This window comes from Zalophus californianus, chromosome 2, assembly GCF_009762305.2.
Source record: "Zalophus californianus isolate mZalCal1 chromosome 2, mZalCal1.pri.v2, whole genome shotgun sequence".
Taxonomy (NCBI): domain Eukaryota; kingdom Metazoa; phylum Chordata; class Mammalia; order Carnivora; family Otariidae; genus Zalophus; species Zalophus californianus.
The window spans coordinates 133,812,385-133,832,810 of NC_045596.1; the positions used below are offsets into that span (position 1 = coordinate 133,812,385).

At 39.4% G+C, this 20,426-nt stretch overlaps 1 protein-coding gene across 18 annotated transcripts in view; it reads right to left on the minus strand.

Annotated features, from left to right (window-relative positions):
- Positions 1 to 20,426, minus strand: part of C2H4orf45 (chromosome 2 C4orf45 homolog) — a 108,684-nt gene that overhangs the window by 70,508 nt on the left and 17,750 nt on the right. For 3 of the 18 annotated variants that reach the window (XR_003520606.1, XR_003520610.1, XR_003520608.1), the window contains one exon: positions 17,679 to 17,931. The exons of 13 other annotated variants lie outside the window; for them this stretch is intronic. The gene's annotated coding sequence lies outside the window, so the exon portion shown is untranslated. Of the gene's footprint in view, positions 1 to 17,678; positions 17,932 to 18,035; positions 18,134 to 20,426 lie in introns of those variants that run through there. 2 more of the 18 variants (XR_003520607.1, XR_003520613.1) reach the window with 2 other exon arrangements.

Consider the following 20,426-nt stretch of genomic DNA (forward strand, 5'->3'; position numbering starts at 1 on the left):
TGTACAGATCTTTGTATGGAAATGTGCTTTCGTTTCTCTTAGGTAAATACCTAAGAGTGGAATAGCTGGATCATGTGGTGGGTGCATTAACTTGTTAAGAAACTGCTAAATTGCTTTCCAAAGGTTGTATCATTTTACATTTCCACCTGCATGGTATGAGAATTCTATTTTCTCCACATCTATGAAATACTTGGTAGAGTTGGTCTTAATTTTTGCCATTCTAATAGGTATGTAGTGGTGTCTCATTGCAGTTTTATCTTGCATTTCTCTAAAGATTGATGAAGTTGACCATCTTGTGCTTATTTGCCATCTATACGTCTCCTTGGATGAATTATCTGAATCTTTTGCCCATTCTTTAATTGCATTGTTCTCTTAGTGAGAGTTTGAGAGTTATTTATATATTCTGGATACAAGTCTTTTATCAATATATATTTTGCAAATATTTTCTTTTAGTCTGTCCTTGTATTTTTATCCTCTTAATAGTGTCTTATGGAGAGTAATTTTGATATAGACCGTTTTATAAATGTTCCTTTATGGATCACACTTTAGATGTTGAATCTAAAATATCTTTGTCTACCCCAAGGTCACAAAGATTATCTATGTTTTCTTTTATATGTTTTATAATTTTAGGTTTTCATGTGGGTCTATGATCCATCTCAAGTTGATTTTTATATATGATGTGAGATACGGTTTGGAGGGTTCAAATTATTTTGTGTATGGATATTTAGTTGCTCTAGTACCATGTTTAAAAGATTGCCCTTTCTCTGCTGAATTGCCTTTGCTCCTTTTTTTTAGATATATATATGTATATGTATATGTATATATATATATGTCTCACTAACTATATACATCACTAAATGCATGCCTGCATGCACGCACGCATGCACACACACACACACACACACACACACAGTGGTAGTGTACTGGGTCCCTGTATAAAATGCATTTCTTACTGTGGGCTGTAGTCAGAAAAGTTTGAAAGCTGTTGATATAATGGTCACTCAAATTACTTTTTTCTCTCTCCTACTTTATTTCTCCCCACTGAGTTTATATCACTCTCCCAGTGTAATCCACACTCTGCCCTTTCATTCAATATTTCTTGTGGTTTGCAGGTGGTTTATGGCAAAGCATTTCCTTTTTCATTTGTTTTGCTTTGTTGGGGGGCATCATGATGTGGAGAAAAGAGAATTCTATTTCATAATAGGTGTGTGGCTTTCTTCAAAATACTTAGTTTCTCTGGCTCAGTTTTTCTTTATCTGAAATATGAAAGCACATCTAATAACCTCATACAATTGTTGTAAGAACTGAGAGATATTGTATGTAGCATGTGTATGCCATGCCCAGACATGTCACTGGCACGTAACAGACGCCTGATGATAGCTATTATCATATTATGTGCCTTCTGACCACCATTTCTATTACTCCCCTCACCTGCCGGGCTTGTTCCTTCTGCACTGATGCTACTGTAGCCTCTATGAGATTAGCCCTGAGATGAGCAAATACAACGCCCTGGGCTACTGTAGTGAGAAATGTTTAATGCTATTACACACGAAGTATCATGGTGCCAAAGAGATGGAGATCAGATTTAATTCTAATCAAAAAGGAAAAATTCCTCTTCCACAAAAGAAACCTTAAAAATCTCCCTCCCATTGTCAAGATAGACAGAAAGCAGCTGCTGGAATTGCAAACCGTTCGGCTAAAAGGACCGAAGCAGTAGCTGAAACTACCATTCCCCAGAACCTAAAAGCCAACAATTAGAATGTTCTGTGATTGCCAATGGGGTCAAGACTATTCTATTGTCTTACACCAGATGAGAAAATGTCTGGCACTGAAGAGAAATTCAGACTGAACCACTGCCTAAGAGTTATTAACTGTTGAGTCCAAAGAGGAATTGGAGAACCACTCTATGAATACCTGCACTCCTAGCCTAGGTAGACACAACCTGATTACACATAGTTGAGATTCTGGCAGCGAGCATGGTTGTTCGATTTTTGCACTGTATCACAATTTTAATAAATTTACTCATTTTTACTTAGATGTGATAAGCATCTAGCTCTTCTTCACCATAATTAATTTGTTATTCATCCTGATTATAAACGATGACCTGGTATAGAAGCTACAGGTCGAGAGTGTTTTATTGATCCTTCATTCCAGAAACTGAGTTAAAAACCCATCAAGAGGGGTGGTGTTTGGATATTTGGATGTTCCACAAAACTTTTGATATGAACTTTAACAGGTCTAGCGCTGCACCTTCCAATATAGTAGCCATGGCCACAAGTGGTATGAAGTGCTTAAGTTCCTAGTCCAAATTGAAATGTGCTGTCAATCGAAAACATACCAGATTTCCAAGACTTAGTAGAAAAGAAAGAATGAAAAATATTCATTAATACCTTTTGATATGGATTTCATATGGAAATGGTAAGAATTTGGATATACTGGGTTAAATAAAACATATTATTAAGGTTATTTCACTTATTTTAATTTTTTAAAATGTGGCTCCAAGGGAACTTTGAATAATAATATTTGTGGTTTGCACTATACTCCTATTGAACAGCGCTAGTCTCGAGTTTGGAAACTTGTAGAAGTTTCCAAAGTCATGGAAATTCTATGATCCTTAAACTGGTATGAATAATTATAAATGTGGCTCTTAAGATCGGGAATACTTGTTGCAACGTTTGTTAGAGAGGGTGAGGTCTTTGTGAGCATAACTCACTGAAGAGTCAGACAGAAGCAGTCTAGAAGGGTCTATTCCGGAGACCAAAATGAAACTAATTTGAGCAAGTGCATTTATGCAGGGGAAGAGCTCGTGGCTTTAATGTGTAGATAAGTGACCACGCCCTGTCAACGCAGTGTAGTGTTCAACTTGTTACTCATCCCTGAAACCTGCCTCCCAGGTTTCTATAGCTAATTGCTCACAGCTGGATCCCTTTTAAAGTGAGATTTCACTCCCTACAGGATATGTTGCACATGCTGACATCTCGAGAGTTTCTAAGTTTTCACTGCACATAATACTCACTTTAGGTCATGTCATGGCTTTGAATAAAACACTGAGTATGAAAGATGATTGTAGGCAATACTAGATGGTGACAAATAGAAATCCCCTAGATCTATACGGGTTGTAATCAAATAGATACAAGAGGATTTTAGGGACAGAAGTTTTTTTTAAGTCAGAGCAATCACAGACTAGTAATAACCTAATAGTGAGGTATAAATAAAACATATGTCAAGCACAGGTAGGTTGACTTCATGGAAGCTTAGAAACTAGGTAGTCAGAATGGCAAACGCTGATAGTGTCCTGCTAACCATAAGAGAGGGCTGAAGGGTCTCCCGTTGAGAGGTGTTTACTCGAAAGAGGAGAGTACTGAGGAGGGTCAGGCTACTATGCCACAGAGTCAGTGTTGTGCATTGTTTTCCTTGGAATGCCAATGTTTTTCTAGTGTAGTTCTGTGAAAGTGTTGATGCTAGCAGTATTTTCTTCTAATACGTATTAAAGATATATTTAAGAATATTGTGATTAATAATAATGTGGTTGTTGTCAGTAAACTGTCTTATAAAAATGCTGTATTTGAGGTTTTCAGGACACGTGAGATCACCTGATACATGGTTGCCAGATATTCCATACACACATATACCTGCTGTGACTTGGTTTTTTATCTGTAAAATGGGGATAACAATATCCACGTGACAGATTTTTATAAGAATTACATAAGATAATTCACGTAAAGAATTTAGAACAGTGCCTAGCATATTCTATGCTGTCAATAAATGTTACATGATGGTGATGAGGATAAAGAAGATCTGATACATACATTTATTTAATGATCACCAGTCTGTTCATTTTCATGTTATAATTTTAATACATATTTATGAAATGGATCAAATGTTGATTTTTTTACAGCAAATCATTAATATAGTAAATCATATTTCATTATCTGCTTTAATCCAACAGTACACTTTACTTTGTTAACTCCATCCTTATTAAATTATTTCAACACATTATAACTGAAAAAACATTGCTGTGGTTACAGAGCTAGGACTCAAGAAACATCATTAAATCCTTGAATGAAGTGAATGTGAGCAATGTTGCACTAGATATTGGATCATCCAGTATTTTCTTTCTGCTCGGAGTCTGTAGCAGTGATTTCCCTGTAAATGTTTAACAACTGACTCTCCGAGGAAAAAGCTATGATTTTAGCATTTACATTTACCAACTTGTGTGGTGTCAATATTCCCACCATGGCCAATTTAAAACTACCAATTTGATGTCATTGAATGCAGGATTGGAAAAAGCATAGCATCACCTGAGAACTTATTAAAAATGCAAAATCTCAGGCCCTTCCTCCTCTGTGTCTGAACGACACGTGACTTTGAAGCAAGCTAAAGTTTGAGAACCACGGCCTTATGCTACTGCTGTTGTTTCTGAAGGAGCAAAAGTGCTAAGTAGCTTCTAACATATATTAATTAGTGTGCTAACTAATGACTAACAATGCTGGTGTTTTGATTCTTAAAAGCATCTAATTATGGCCTCTGAAATTGTAACTCATGTATTCCTGGAATCAAGAGAGGATACCAAGCTGCTTACGCTTATGGGAAGGGAGAAAGTTAATTTCATCTTAAATATTTCCATGTTTCATCTGTTCTTCAGAGGCTCTGAGAATGGGTCACAAAGTGCTACTGGTTGTGATTTCCAGTGGCTTCGGCAGTAGAGACCATGGGCAAAATTCCTGTGCTAAAATAAATAGATGTCGCATTGCGTTAGAGGATATATTAATCAACCCGGATTGCCAGTTGGTTTTGGAAATCACATTAATACAGCCCTAAATCCAGTTATTGCATTCCCAGTATTGGCAGAGAGGTACATATTTCCAGCAGGATGGTGGGGGTGGGGGGACTTTGGATTGGTGCAACCTCTAGAGGTCAGCAGGTACGACCTTGTACCCTAGGTAGGGTTCCTTCTTGAGGCTGGTGTTCATCCAACTGCCAGCATATTTCCAGCCTCACAGAACATTCTATTTTTGGACAGGTCTGATTATTCTTCCATATATTGAACTGAAATCTGCCTTCCTGTCATAGTCATCTAAATTCTGAATCTTATTTAATAATCTTTTGTTGGGCAGCCTGTCAGATAGAGGAAAGGCACACCCTAGCTTCTTTTGCAAATTGGGCTGCCTCATTTCTTTTGGGTGTTCTTCATGTAATATGATTTTCAGACCCTTCACGTCTTGTCTCTTGATGCTCTTCAATATATTAATCTCTTCCTTAAAATGTAGCACTCATCACCAAAAATAATGCTACCGTGTGGTCCAGTCAGGGCAGAGTCGGCTTGCTTGTTGAACACAGAACTCTGTGATTGCATCAGCTTTGTCGGCCACTGTGCTAACTTGAGTTACCTGACCTGAGTTGGACTCATCTTGAATCCCCTGTCAGTCACAGCCTCCACGCCAAGCAATTACACAACGCATTAGCTATTCTTTTTTTTTTTCCATGCAGAATGTGCCCTCTTTAATACCCATCACCAGGCTAACCCATCCCCCTACCCTCCTTCCCTCTAGAACCCTCAGTTTGTTTTTCAGAGTCCATCGTCTCTCATGGTTCGTCTCCCCCTCTGACTTACTCCCCTTCATTCTTCCCCTCCTGCTATCTTCTTCTTTTTCTTTTTTCTTAACATATGTTGCATTATTTGTCTCAGAAGTACAGATCTGTGATTCAACAGTCTTGCACAATTCACAGCACTCACCATAGCACATACCCTCCCCAATGTCTGTCACCCAGCCACCCCATCCCTCCCACCCCCCACCACTCCAGCAACCCTCAGTTTGTTTCCTGAGATTAAGAATTCCTCATATCAGTGAGGTCATATGATACATGTCTTTCTCTGATTGACTTATTTCACTCAGCATAACACCCTCCAGTTCCATCCACGTTGTTGCAAATGGCAAGATCTCATTCCTTTTGATGGCTGCATAATATTCCATTGTGTATATATACCACATCTTTATCCATTCATCTGTCGATGGACATCTTGGCTCTTTCCACAGTTTGGCTATTGTGGACGTACACATTAGCTATTCTTCACCTGTATTGTTGATTTTTAACCCTAAGTGCAAGGTTCATATTTATTCCTGTTAAATTATGATCTTGTTAGTTTCAGCCCCTAATTCTGAAATACTATTTTTTTATGACCCAAATCGGCATCTCATTTTACTCTTTTTCTCTGTCTCCCAGGCTTATGCCTTCTGCAAACCTAATGGCATGCCTTCTTTCTATTCAAATCACTGAGAAAACTGTTGAACAAAACAGAGCTCACTCGTGCTCTCCTCCCTCAATCAATTATTAAACATCAAAGCTTGATACTGTAATACAATGTCCAGGGGACATACCAGTTAAATATTGACTTTCACTTGCCAGTTGTACCCCAGTCTTCCTTGTAGCCCGAAAAACAAAAATGCTGCAGTCGCTGTAAATAATTCCTAGGGAACATTTAGGATAATCTAACAGATTTATTTGACATATATATATATCCCCATTCTTTGATGTGTGCAAGAGAGTGTTTAAGAGTAGTATAGAATAATTAAAAGCTTTAATCATAATCATAATCCTGGATTAGTTGAGGTACTTGATACTAACTATACTAAAAATGTTACTACAAATCTGTTTCTTTGCAATTTCCTTTGAATTGTTTTTATGTGTATGGAAATTGTTGCTCAAGTGGTCACTTAAATCCATAAAATTTTTTAAAAATCTCCTGTTTAGTGCAGAACATAGAGTTTACAGGCTATGTGAAGAAACATATTCCTAAACTCTATTTATGAGCTACATGATTATGTAAAATATGGAGCTGAAAGCAAATAACATCAAGATCACATGCCATAATTCAGTTCAAGGGGTGGTCTCTGAGGTGATATCTGATCTGGCACCTTCAGACGACCCAGAGAGGAAAGATTAGAATCAAATGACATGGGTGAGGGGGCAAGGGAGGTGACTTTTTCTTTTAAATATGAATAACCCTGACTAACCTAACATCACAGAATTTTGAAATAATTTTGGAAGTAATGCCAATACGAAACAGCTTGAAATACTCCTGTTTATTTTGAATCTCCCCCTCGAAAGCAGTATCACGTACTCTTGCATAACTGCTAATAGGAGAGCAAGTTAATTTTACACATTTGAATAGGTGGTCAATAGTCTCAAGTCTATAGTTATTACTGAGTAATCACAAGTTCCTCACAGTAACCAAAATATCAATTTATATGTTTTGAAAATGAGAGACACAGGGCAATCGGAACCCTTGCACTTTGCTGGTGGGAGTGTGGGCTGGCACAGCTGCTGTGGAAAAGTATGGGATGATTGCTCCAAAAAATTAAACATAGCATTACCATAGGACCCAGCAATTCCACTCGTGGGTGTACACCCAAAAGAAGTGAAAGCAGGGAGTGGAACAGGTATTTGTAGACCCATGTTCATAGCAGCATTATTTACAGTAGCCAAAAGGTAAAGCACCCAAGCATCCATCGATGGACGGATGGATGATGGATAAAAAAATGAGATATGGGGCGCCTGGGTGGCTCAGTTGGGTACGTGGCTGACTCTTGATTTCAGCTCAGGTCATGATCTCAGGGTCCTGGGATGGAGCCCCACATTGGACTCTATGGTCAGAGCAGAGTCAGCTTGAGGATTCTCTCTGTCCCTCTCCCTCTGCCCCTCCCCCTGCTCACACTTGTGTGTGCTCTCTCTCTCAAATAAATAAATCTTTTTAAAAAATGCACTATGTACATGTATGTTAGTCTGCTGGGGCCTCTATAACAAAATACTACAGACTAGGTGACCTAAACAAAATTTATTTTCTCACAGTTCTGGAGGCTGGAAGTCCAAAACCAAGGTAACTTCAGGGTCAGTTTCTGGTGACACCTCTCTCCTTGGTTTACAGTTGGCCCCCTCTGTGTTCTTGTGTGGCCTTTCTTCTGGGCAAACACAGAGAAAGCCCTCTGATAGCCTTTCCTCTTCTTATGGGAACACCAGTTCTATGGGATTAGAACTATAACCTTATTTAACCTTAATTATCTGTATAAATGACCTGACTCCAAATATGGTCACACTGGGGATTGGGGCTTCCCATATGAATGTGGACGGGGGTGGGGGGGACAGTTCAGTCCATAATAACATACAGTGTAATATTATTCAGCCGTAAAAAGGAAGGATGTTGTGACACAAGCTACAACATGGATTAACCTTAAGGACATTATGCTAAGTGAAATAAAGCAGTCACAGAAAGACAAATATTGTATGATTCCACTTATGAGATTACTAAAGTAGCCAAATTCATCAAGACAAAAAGTAAAATGGTGCTTGCCAGGGTGGAGGAGGGGGAAATGGAAAGTTAGTGTTTAATAGGTATAGAGTTTCAATTTTGCAAGATGAAAAACTTCTGGAGATGGAGGGTGGTGATGGTTGCACAACAGTGTAAATGTACGTAATGATACAGAGTTGTATGTTTTTAATTATTTACCATTTTATATTTTAAAGTTTTAGATTGACCATTTTATGTAGGTTTATTTTACCACAATTTAAAACAAAAATGAGAAAAGCACTTTCGGATTAAACCATTCATGTTTTAGTATGTGACCCCAAGGGGCCCTCACTCTTGGTGGCTCTCTTTCTCCTGAAACACATTTAAACACACACAACACTTACTATGTTGCCATGATGTGCCACCAGCCTATCAACCAATAGTCCAATTCTTTGCTTTAGGCTTTTTTTCTATATTGTCTTTTCGAATGTATAGGATGGGTATTTCATCATCTATATCTACCTTTTCATCGAATCTCCTAAATTTTTATATGAAACTCAACTTAATTTTTTTCATGTATTGTCATCACAGTGATGGTAATAAAATTGTATATTTACTGAATAATGGGAAAATCAGTCTGGGGACTTCCAGCCCCACAAGAATGTAAATAATTTGACAATATCGTTAGATGTTAATTGACTCTAAACTAGCAGAATTGGGAAGTCCCAGATTTGTTTTGCCTTTGGTCTCTTTCCCTTCCTCAGACAATATCCAAATGCAGGGAAATGTTTGGGTCCTGGCACACAACAAATATCTGTGGGAGAGGGGTGCCTGGGTGGCTCAGTCAGTGGGGCGTCTGACTCTTGATTTTGGCTCCGATTGTGATCTCAGGATCGTGGGATTAAGGCCCAAGTTGGGCTCCGTGCTCATGGGGGTGTCTGCTTGAGAGTCTCTCTCTTAAATAAATCTTTAAAAAAATATCTGTGGAAGAAATAAATAAATGTGGGATATGCATGTTATACAAAAATTCCCTTGTTGAAGAAAGGGAAAAATCCAATGTCTCATGCAAACCAGTCAGGTGTGAACGTCTAACTTGAGTGTGAACACATTTTGAAATAGTATTACATTATTACGGGAATAATTCAGCTTTGAAAATACAGCTAATAATTTTTGGTTTATTAAGAATTTTTTTCAAGTGTAGTAGAACATTTAGAAATGAAATTTTTCAATAACCCTTAGTTGCTTTTGTAAAGCAAAAACCAGGAACACCTGTGTGACTTCTGGGTATTGGTCTTAATGCTTTTGCAAATATTGTAATTCACAATTTTCACATTTTACTAGACCCAAAGGGAAGAGAAACAGTCTATCCTATTAGAAGAAGAGAGCTGGGACAAAGAAATTCAGCTTTTTGTAATGCTTTGCATTGTAATTTATATATAAATATGAATACCATATCTTAAAATGCTGACTAAAGGTAAAAACCTAGAATTTTGTGCGATTAGACTGATTAATGATTATAGCTGTTTAAAAATTATATTGTTTACTACATGTGCAACGTTATGTTGACAGATGAGGAAGAGGCAAAAGGATAAGCCTTGGCCTGGCCCTCAGTGGTCTTATAATATAAATATAAAACAGTCTCACACACTGAACAACTAGAGCAAAGCTGGGTAATGCCGCCTTTCATTGAAAAAAAAATTCAGAGAAGGGCATGATCAGTGAGAGGTAGTCATGGAAAATTTAGCTTTTGAGCAGGACTTGGATAGATCAGTGAAGTCAACACACAAATTTGAAAAATTAGAATTTAAAAAAATGTAAGTATACAGTCAAGTACATGTGAAATCTGGGGATGGGAATCTGTTAAAATTTTCTGCTGTCTACCTAAAAGAAATGGAATGTAAAGCAGATTTCCAACATCACCGCTGATCTCCATTAATCAGACTATTGTGAGGTGAATAGGTTCATATAAAAAAACCTCATAGTTTTCTCCCCTCTTCAAACACTGGCTATTTCTTACAGCAGATGAAGAAATTAAAGCAATAAACATGGACCAATTGGCAGCAGTCTCGTTAGCCCAGTTAGTATCACAGGGTTCACAAATTACAGAATTACAGTACCTTTGTTCCATCAGGTGTTACTTTTTCATGTTAATTATTATTGTGGAAAAAAATGCAACCATTTAAGAATTACAGATTTTTTTTTCTAGTTTCCAATTTTCTAGTTAACAAAAAAGGGGAGGGTATTCTTTTTAAAAATTCTGTTCCTTCTATCTTAGGGAGGCTTTCTAGATGGTCATCTTTTCTGTTTTCCTACCTTTGCTTTGGTAGCACCTTGTCGCTGTAGCCTGCCTGCATCATGCATGTGAGTCGGTTAGAAAGGGCTAAAGTGGAGAGTCCTACAGAGCTCTCAATCTCTCACTTCTAACAGCAGCCTGACCCCCACGAGGAGACACTGGGGAAGCAGCAGCTGGGCCCCTGGAAGAAGGCGTTAAATCCATTGCCTTTGCACTTGTGTGATTTCCCACCATTGCTTCCCACAATGCCTCCGCAATACCTTTATGTTTCCATTTCTACTAAAAAGCAGATCTCTGTCTCCTCCAAAGAAGCATGACCATAAGTAACCACCACTCTGGAAAGCTCTGTAGGGAGTGAAAGGGGGTAGGGCCTGGGCGAATATAGATCGGAGAGAGCAGGTGGAGGCTCTGTCTGAAATCTGTGTGTGGATGTTGCTCTCAGCAGTACTCTATTAGCAAACAAATCATATAAATCATTGAGAAAGTAGCGTTAGAGAAATTTTGGATGAGAGAAAGAAGATACTGTGGGGGACTCCTCTCCTTTCCACCCACACACATCCTCTCTAGGCAAAGAACTGAAGGAGTGAACAACAGTGTGTTCTCTCTGCCTTGTCTTTTTATGCTGCATAATTACTGACCCAGTTTAGGAATAAACCAAAAACCAGAAGGACTCTTTAGGTAGGAGAATAGTCAGTCAAATGTGTAAGTCAGTGCCTATGAAGAGTATGACAAAGGAAAAAACCTAGACTGCACACTTCTCCAGGCTTTGTTAATCAGTTCAGGCACCCCTTCCTTCTACAGATTTTTGAGATGGTGGTCTGCTGGGCTGTCCTGGGTGTTAAGACTATGCTTTGCCTCTCCCTATCCTTTGAAGCTGGAACCAGAAAGGCGGTGAGTCCCAGAGGTCCCGGACCCCAGCTGGAGCTGCCCAAATAGGCAGCATCACAAGACAGACCGTGATATACCCACCATGCATAATCAGTCCACCCCCACCAGCTCCGGAGAGTAATTCCGACAGATTATCTAGTGGTAGTCTGGTCACCACTGGACAGCTACCTAGCGCTATCTGGGGAAACAGCCTGAACCTTTTCATCTTATTCTGATTACAAGAGAGCAAGTTAGTAGTGGTCTATATATGAGGGAACTCTTGCTTAGTATCCTGACATCGTGAACACTTCTCCTACTTGGATTGTGCAGAATTCAAATAATGAGTTCTATCTAACCTTGAAGTGGATGTGTTGTGATTGGGGAGGTTGGCTTGGCCAGAGTAACAACTAAGGGTCAGAGTTTTAGCGCTGAAAATTCAGTGTCCCGGGAAAACCTTCATCTGGAGGTAAACTGGGACAGTTGGTCATCCTAGGACAGAATGCTGGTGTAACTGGAAAAAGAAGGTCTCAATTTGGACAAGAGGAGAAACTAAAGCCAGGGGAAAGGTAAAGGAAATGTACAAGGAGGTGGTACCAGCCATCTGGCCTGTTGGATTTGCTGGTTGGAGATAGGCAGACAGTAAATCAGCTCTGTACTGGAGCTGAATTTCAAAGCTCTAATCAAGATTCCCTAAATATCTTTTGGTAGCTGTTTAAAAAAATGTAAACAGAGACCAACTAGGGTTTGTGATTATCTATACACAGCTTTTTTGCTCCTCATTCTTCTTTGTTTCTGTAATTGTAGAAGGGAATAAAATAAGGAGAGACTTGGGGGTAGAGGTGGGGAGTAGACACAGAGGTTAAAGGTGTATCGGTCATTTGGTGAGGACTGGAGACCGTAGAAGATTCAAATGCTTGTGATCCTTTCTGATGAACAGACTATGGGAATAACCATTATGTTCGAAGTTGTCTTTGAAGCTGCCTTATGTTAGATTCACTTGCTGAAAAGTTTATCTACTCCAGGGCACCTTCTTCCTCTGCCTGCTAGCTAGTTCCCCTGCTTGTGCTCTCTCTCGTGCGCCCCCCCACAAATAAATAAATAAAATCTTTTATGTATGTATGTATTTATTTATTTATTAATAAATAAAGGAGAGGGAGAAGCAGGCTCCCCGCTGAGCAGGGAGCCTGATGTGGGACTCGATCCTGAGACCCTGGGATCATGACCTGAGCTAAAGGCAGACGCCTAACCAACTGAGCCACCCGGGTGTCCCCAAATAAATAAAATCTTTAAAAAGAAGTTTACTCCGTTGTGACTAGCTGAGATGTAAAAAGGTGGGTGACAGGAAATTGAAGTATCCCTGAACTTAGATGCTCTGTCTTTGGGCCAGGGAGGGTGGGATGTCATTTCCTTTCTGTTTATCTGTGGGGTGACACTATCCCACTTTCTGTGAACTCTCTACTTTAATAGATGGTTCTGACTTTTTGTATAATACATCATTTTCCTTTGGGCACCATCCCAGCTCCAAATGTATGTTTTCAACTTCAAAACATTTGAAGTTGAGGCACTCTGTCATTATTTTAGGTGATTCACAGTGGTGAAGTAAACGTTTACTGTACAGTTTTTGTCTGTTTGTTACATCATCCCACAAAAATGGCTGGACAAACTCCCATCCAAATTTGGAGATGATGTTTGAGACAATCTGATTTGAAATAAAGGCTGATGTCTCAAATAAATATCACAATTTTCCAAAGTCATCGTTCAAGGCCATTAAAATTGTGACTGCTAATTGGAGAAAGCCACATCAAGATGCTGTGTACCCGGATAACCGTGATCCTCAAACCCAAACTCATGAAGGCGGAGGCTTCCGATTTCCCACACTGATGGTGAATGAGCAGCTTCTCCATGCTGCTCTTTGTGCCTCAGAGAGTTCTGGGTGAGTAGCAGCAGGAAATGAATTATTAAACAATGATTAATGAGGTTCTTGACCAATATATAGACTAAAGTAAGTAACTTCCTCCTTTATAGTCCTTACACAGAACAATCTATACATACAGACAGCATTTCTGTAGGACCTCTCCTCATGCAAGCAGAGGGAGAATGCTCACAGTGCTGGGGATTTACTGCAAGCTCATTTCAATCTTTATCTTCTGGGTAATTATATGCCGAAGTCAACGATGAGCGATCATTTATTTTTTGGGCCCATTTCAAGGAAGTCTAAGGCACTTGGTTTGAGGAGAAAAAAAATTATCCCTGAGACCTAGAACTGACAGGATTTTTGTTGTGTTGTGTTGTTGTTTTATTTTGTTTAATCCCTGCAGATGAGAGGAGGTAACATTCAGCAGGGCATTTGCTCATGTCCAAGGGTACATGTGTGAGCCAGTGTGTACATACTCGTGCGTGCACAGCCCGGGAGGGGCAGTGACGGAGGAGGGAATGTGGGTTAGCGTTAGATCCTGTGTCACAAGTGGCAAGGAAATGAGTGAGATTTCCCACATCAGTTCCTAGGACTGTAGAATCATATGTTTGGTTTTTCGTTTTGTTTTGTTTTGTTTTGTTTTAAATCTTTATTTAGCCCACATGACTAGCCCGTCTACTTTGTTCTGTTTCCATTTTGTGAAAAGAGGGTGGTGATAGCTGTTTAGCTTGTAGATTGAAGTTTGAAAGAGTCTGGAAATCCCTAAAATAAAGAGATGTGGGAGGTATTATTTCCTCGCTACGAGCAAAGAATTTATGTAGCCCAATGGCTATCAGCATTTATTCGCTAATCTTCCCTTAGCTTCAGATAGCTTTGTTTGCGTGAGTTTTGAATACATAGATTCTTGATTATCCTGTCATCAGTGCCATAATTCATTGGCTGGAAAACATATTTTGTTTTTAATAAGCATTTACAGAATGATATAAGGCACACTGATTAAAATTATACAAATGTTCCCATGTCTTTAGTCTTTTAATTGTGGGCTTTTAAAACCACTTTAAAAAAATCGGTGGTTGTGAGCCGAGACTTCTGATTGTCTTCTGATGAAAGGCAAGTTCCAACTTACAGAGTAGCAGGATTGGAGCATACGTGAGCTTCCAGGAGCAGAACACAATACAGTTCGAGCACCGGAGAGTCCCTGCCTTCCCCAGTCGCGTGGACGACCTGCATCCATGAAGACTTGGTGTGTTTGTGTCATGTGCAGGACCCCAGAAAAACTCCGAATTTGGGGTATTCTGCATTCTTAGCAGTTTCCATAAGTGGTCCTTAACCTTATGACATTTTGAGAATCAGTGCCCTGCATTTGGGATTGTGGTTAGCTCGGTGTCCCTTCAGGGAGATCTTAGTATTGCTGGCGGCAGAATGGGACCGAGAACCCAGAACTGCAGTTGACTCACACTTCATGGCACCCTGCGTCTCTTCTTCCCTTAGTAGCCACCTCCCTCTCCTAATTATGCGTTTGTGAGTTTTGATCATTGTTTCGTGCCCTTCGGAGGTACTGCACATGTTCTGGCCACTTGGGGTTCCTAGCTGTGCCCTCAGCTCCCCCAACCTCCATTCCTAAGGCACTTCACTTAACTGTCAAGAATGAGGCTTAGAAATAAACTGGGTCTCCCTTTCCTCTACCAGAAGATTTCCTGAGGCTGTTCCAGGTCCCGTCAGAGAAACTCCGTCCTGCTCAGACCCTGCTTGGCAATGAAATACTGGACCTCCCTGTGATGTCTGTCTAGTTTAACACCTGATACAGAACACAAGCAATCAGCCTGCTCATTTCTTCCCCTCGAATGATCCCTTGTGATCCCTTTTGATGAACAGACTACAGGAAAACCCATTTTAGTAGACGTTGTCTTTGAAGCTGCCTTATGTTGGAGTCACTTGCTCGATATTTTAACGTCCTCAACTGTGTCTAGTTGAGATGTGAGAAAGTCAAGTGCCAGGAAATTGAGTATCCATCCCTGACCGTGGACCCTCTCCTGCAATTTTGTAATTCTGCATACACTATCCTGCAATTGTGTAGTTTTCTAGAAGTGATTTCCTTTATTTTAGAAAGTGCTGCCCCAAGTCAACGATCTGACCAAATGATTTAAGGTCTCTTTCAGTACTGTTATTCTTAAAGGCGTGGATAATCTTCCATCTGCCTCAGACGTTCCCCTAGAGTGTATTTTTCTAAGAGATGATGTGTTGGTCCAAGGGGCCTTTTAATTGGCGCTTTAAAAGGTTCTACCTTTTCTGAGATAATTGCTGGCTACTAGGGTTGGCAAGACAGTGAGGCACTTTATCCTTTATCGCTCGCTGTGAATGAAATGGACTAGGATCGTACACAGCAGGTGCCAGGGGAAAGCGCTTTCTCGCTGGATGTCAGCATGCGCTACCCCTCCTCCTGCAGGAGAGGGAGGAAGGAAAGAGAAATGGACTACAGCTGAACAGGCAAAGCTAGATGCCTGTAGAAAAGACGTCCCGCCCAGAGCACCCCAAGGAGATCTTTCTACTCCCCCTGACTGTAGAATGACGTATAGTTTTCACCAGCTAGGATTACATGAATTAATGGGGCTGACATGTCGTATTCCAAAATCTGCCATTTCGCCGTAACACTTTTTAATGGAACTTGTTTTTTTTTAGTATGATTTAGATCAGATTTATAGGAAAATCCAAAAGGCCAAGAGTTAGCAGATTAAAAAATACATTTTGTGGGGGCTCTAATTGTTAACCTCACAAATAACTTCATCTTCTGGGCCCAGGAGCCGGCAGTTTTGTTCTATTGCTAGTGCTCTGTATCAGTGGACAGCGGGAACACGTATATGGAGCTTACCACATGTTGGGCACTGTTGTTCTAAGTCCTCCGTGTGCATTAATCACTTTAAACTCTCAGCAGCCCTGTGAAGTAGATATTATTATTGCCCTTTTACAGATGGTGTAACTGAGGCACAGAGTGGTAAATATGTTGTTCAGGGTACAACAGTTAGCAACTGGTGGAGCCAGAAACATTTAGATCCCTGCTACTCAAAGTGTGGTCCCTGGACCAGCAGCATGGGCCTCACCTGGAGCTGAATAGAAATGCTCAACCCAGAACTTTGGAGTCAGAATCTGCACTTTAACAAGACTCTCCGGGTGATTTGTATGTACATTAAAGATTAAAAGCCACTGGCTTAGATAATCTTGAATTAGTTCTCTTTATACCCATTATAAACCTGCTTCTAGCTTCAGACTTTGGGCGATAAAGTGTACTTGGCTGGCTTCTTGTGGGGGGAAGAAAAGGGGGGGGATTTGAGAATAATTTTTGTGTCATCTCCCCAGTAGCTCCCTTCTCTAGCTAATCACCTTCTCAAGAAAAAAAAAAAAAATAGCTTCTTTTTTTTTTTAATAGCTTAAGAAAAAAATTCAAAAAGTTATTAAATTCATATTATATGCAGGCCACTTTCATTTCATGAACTCATCATAGCAAGCCTTATGAAAGAGGTACTATTATCCCCAAATTACAGATGAGAAAATGGAAGTCAGAAAGGTTGAGGGGTGCCTGGGTGGCTCCGTCGGTTAAGCACAGATTCTTAGTTTCGCCTCAGGTCGTGATCTCAGGGTCCTGGGATGGAGCCCCATGTTGTCCGGGGTCAGCGCAGTCTGCTTGTCCCTCTCCCTCACACTCTGTTCCTGCCCCAACTCGCATGCTCTCTCTCACCCCTCTCTCTCAAATAAATAAATGAAATCTTAAAAGAAAAAGAAAAAAAAAGAAAGAAAGGTTAAGTTTGAGAAAAGCCAAGACTGACACTTAAATTTCCTACAGTCCTTGCTTCTTGAAGCCGGAGCTTCATGTTTCTCTATTTCCTAGGAGGTAGCACAGTGCCCAGCTTACAGTAAACACTCAGCTAAGCTTTGACAGAAAAACCCATTTTTTCAAATCCTGTTCCAACAACACAAAACTTTTTTTTTTTTTTTAAGATTTTTATTTATTTATTTGACAGAGAGATAGCGAGCAAGAGAGAGACAGAGTGCACAGAGGGAGAGTGAGAGGGAGAAACAGACTCCCCGTTGAGCAGGGAGCCCGATGCAGGACTCCATCCCAGGACCCCGAGATCATTACCTCAGCTGAAGGTAGACGCTTAACCTACTGAGCCACCCAGGTTTCCCCAACACAGAACTTTTTTTTGCTCCATCCTGAGCATTTGTCCCTGACTTAAAGAAGTGATATTAAGGTAACCTACACAAAGGATCAACTTTGGAAAATTAAATGAAGGCCCAGAAAGACAAATAAATGCTTCTCCTTCTGATCTTAGCTCATTTAATGAAAGTGTTTATTGTTCTAAAAAATAAATAAATAAATAAAGCCAGAGTATGGGACAAAGCTTGTTGGCTTTTCAAAGTGATAGCAGCAACTGATGGTTGTTTTTTTGTTGTTGTTTTTCCTTGCAAGTCACATTGGTGATGATGTAGATGAACAACGAGTTTAGGTAAGATTGATTTGAAACTGCTGTCTCTTGTAGATAAATTTTGATTCAGGCACATCACATGCTATGTCTATGGAATAAAATGCAGATTAGCCAACCAAATGTGTCAGCACCATTAAAATGTATAAGCTTTTGTTAGTAAATTAGTTTTCAAAAATGTAAAATATTTGCCTCGTGAATGATAGTGATGAGACACCAGCTGAATTTGCAGCAGGACGGTTTTATTCTTTCTTCAAATAGGGAATCACTGGCAGTTCAGTGTGAGTCATTTTCTATTTTTAAAGTAATTGAATTTGAGACATAACTATTAGTGTGACAGTTTCACAGGGCAAAAAATGAGATGAATAAATGGGTCTGAAACCCAAGCTAATGGAGCAGTGTTTTTCAAAATTACATACACATTTATGTACTTCTCCTACCACTTATAGTTTAATTCATCATATTGGGTTTTGGCCATTTCCTCCAGAGTGTTTCCAATTCTAATACATTTCTAGCAGAAATCCCTTGCTGTGATCACTCCTTTGTATGGTAGGATTCTATAGTATTCCTTGTTTACATTAGCAGATTTTCTAGTAGGTATATGATGGCTGACTAAATACATTAATTTTTTATTCAGTCAGTAATCTGGATATAGTGCACATAAATGCGTCATATAAATAGTGGGCAAGTGGACACTTCTATCCTTCTAATCAAGGCTGTGTGATCTAAGCAAGCCACTTAGCTCTCTGAACCTCAGTATCTCCATCTGAAAATGATTAAGTTAAATGAGATCATCTTTTATGCTGCCTTTTTAATTTAACATCCCATATTAATTATTCCATCTCTTTCTTTAATTTGGACCAAGTGGGAATTATGAAAAAGTCTGAATGAAAGAATGTATTTCTTTTCTTTTTTAAAAAATTTTAATTCCAGTATAGTTAGCATACAGTGTTATATTAGGTTCAGGTGTACAATATAGTGACTGCACAATTCTATACATTTCTCAGTGCTCATCATGACAAGTGTGCTCTTCATCCCCTTCACCTACTTCACCCATCCCCTACCCACCTCCCCTCTGGTAACCACGACTTTGTTCTCTATAGTTAAGAGTCTGTTTTTTGGTTTGTCTCTTTTTTGTTTTGTTCATTTTTTAAATTACACATATCAGTGAAATCATATGGTATTTGTCTTTCTCAGATTTATTTTGCTTAGCATTATATACTCCCTAGAGCCATCCATGATGCTGCAAATGGCAAGGTTTCATTCTTTCTTATGGCTGAGTAATATTCCACTATATATATGTAACATCTTTTTTTTTAAAGATTTATTTATTTGACAGAGAGAGAGAGAGCACAAGCAGGGGGAATGGCAGACAGAGGGAGAGGGAGAAGCAGGCTCCCCACTGAGCAAGGAGCCTGATGCGGGGCTTGATTCTCACCCTAAGATCATGACCTGAGCTGAAGGCAGACACTTAACCAACCGAGCCACCCAGGCGCCCTTATACCACAGCTTCTTTATCCATTCATTTATTGATGGACACCACATGGGCCGCTTCCATAATTTGGCTACAGTAAATAATGCTGCAATAAACATAGGGGTGCATATATCATTTTGAATTAGTATTTTTGTATTCTTTGGGTAAATTGTAGTGTGATTACAGGATCATAGGGTAGTTCCATTTATAATTTTTTGAAGAATCCCCATACTGTTTTCTACAGTGGCTGCACCAGTTTGCATTTCACACCAACAGCACATGAGGGTTCCTTTTTCTCCTGATTTATCATTGTAGTTTTGATCTGCATTTCCCCCATGATTAGTGATGTTGAGCATCTTTTTGTGTGTCTGTTGGCCATCCATCAGTGTGTCGTCTTTGGAGAAATGTCTGTTCATGTCTTCTGCCTACTTTTAATTGGATTCTTATTTTGTTTTGCTGTTGAGATGTATACATTCTTTATATATTTGGGATACTAATCCTTTTTTTGGATATGTCATTTGCAAATATCTTCTCCTATTCAGTAGGTTGTCTTTTAGTTCTGTTGTTTCCTTTACTGTGCAGAAGTTTTTTATTTTGATGTAGTTCCGTAGTTTATTTTTGCTTTTGTTTCTCTTGCCTCAGGAAGCATAACTAGACAAATATTGCTATGACTGATGTCAGAGAAATTACTGCCTGTTCTCTCTTCTAAGATTTTTATGGTTTCAGGTCTTTAATACATTTTGTGTGTGGTGTAACAAAGTGGTCCAGTTTCATTATTTTTATGTAGCTGTCCAATTTTCCCAACACCGTTTGTTGAAGAGTCTGTCCTTTTCCCACTGCACATTCTTGCCTCTTTTGTCAAAGATGATTTGACCCATATAATCACAGGTTGATTTCTGGGCTCTCTATTCTGTTCCATTGATCTATGTGTCTGTTTTTGTGTCAGTACCATACTGCTTTGATTACTATAGCTTTGTAGTTTATGTGGAAATCTAGGATTGTGATACCTCTAGTTTTGTTCTTCATTTTCAAGATTGCCTTGGCTATTCAGGGTCTTTTGTGGTTCCATACACATTTTAGGATTATTTGTTCTAGTTCTGTGAAAAATGCTG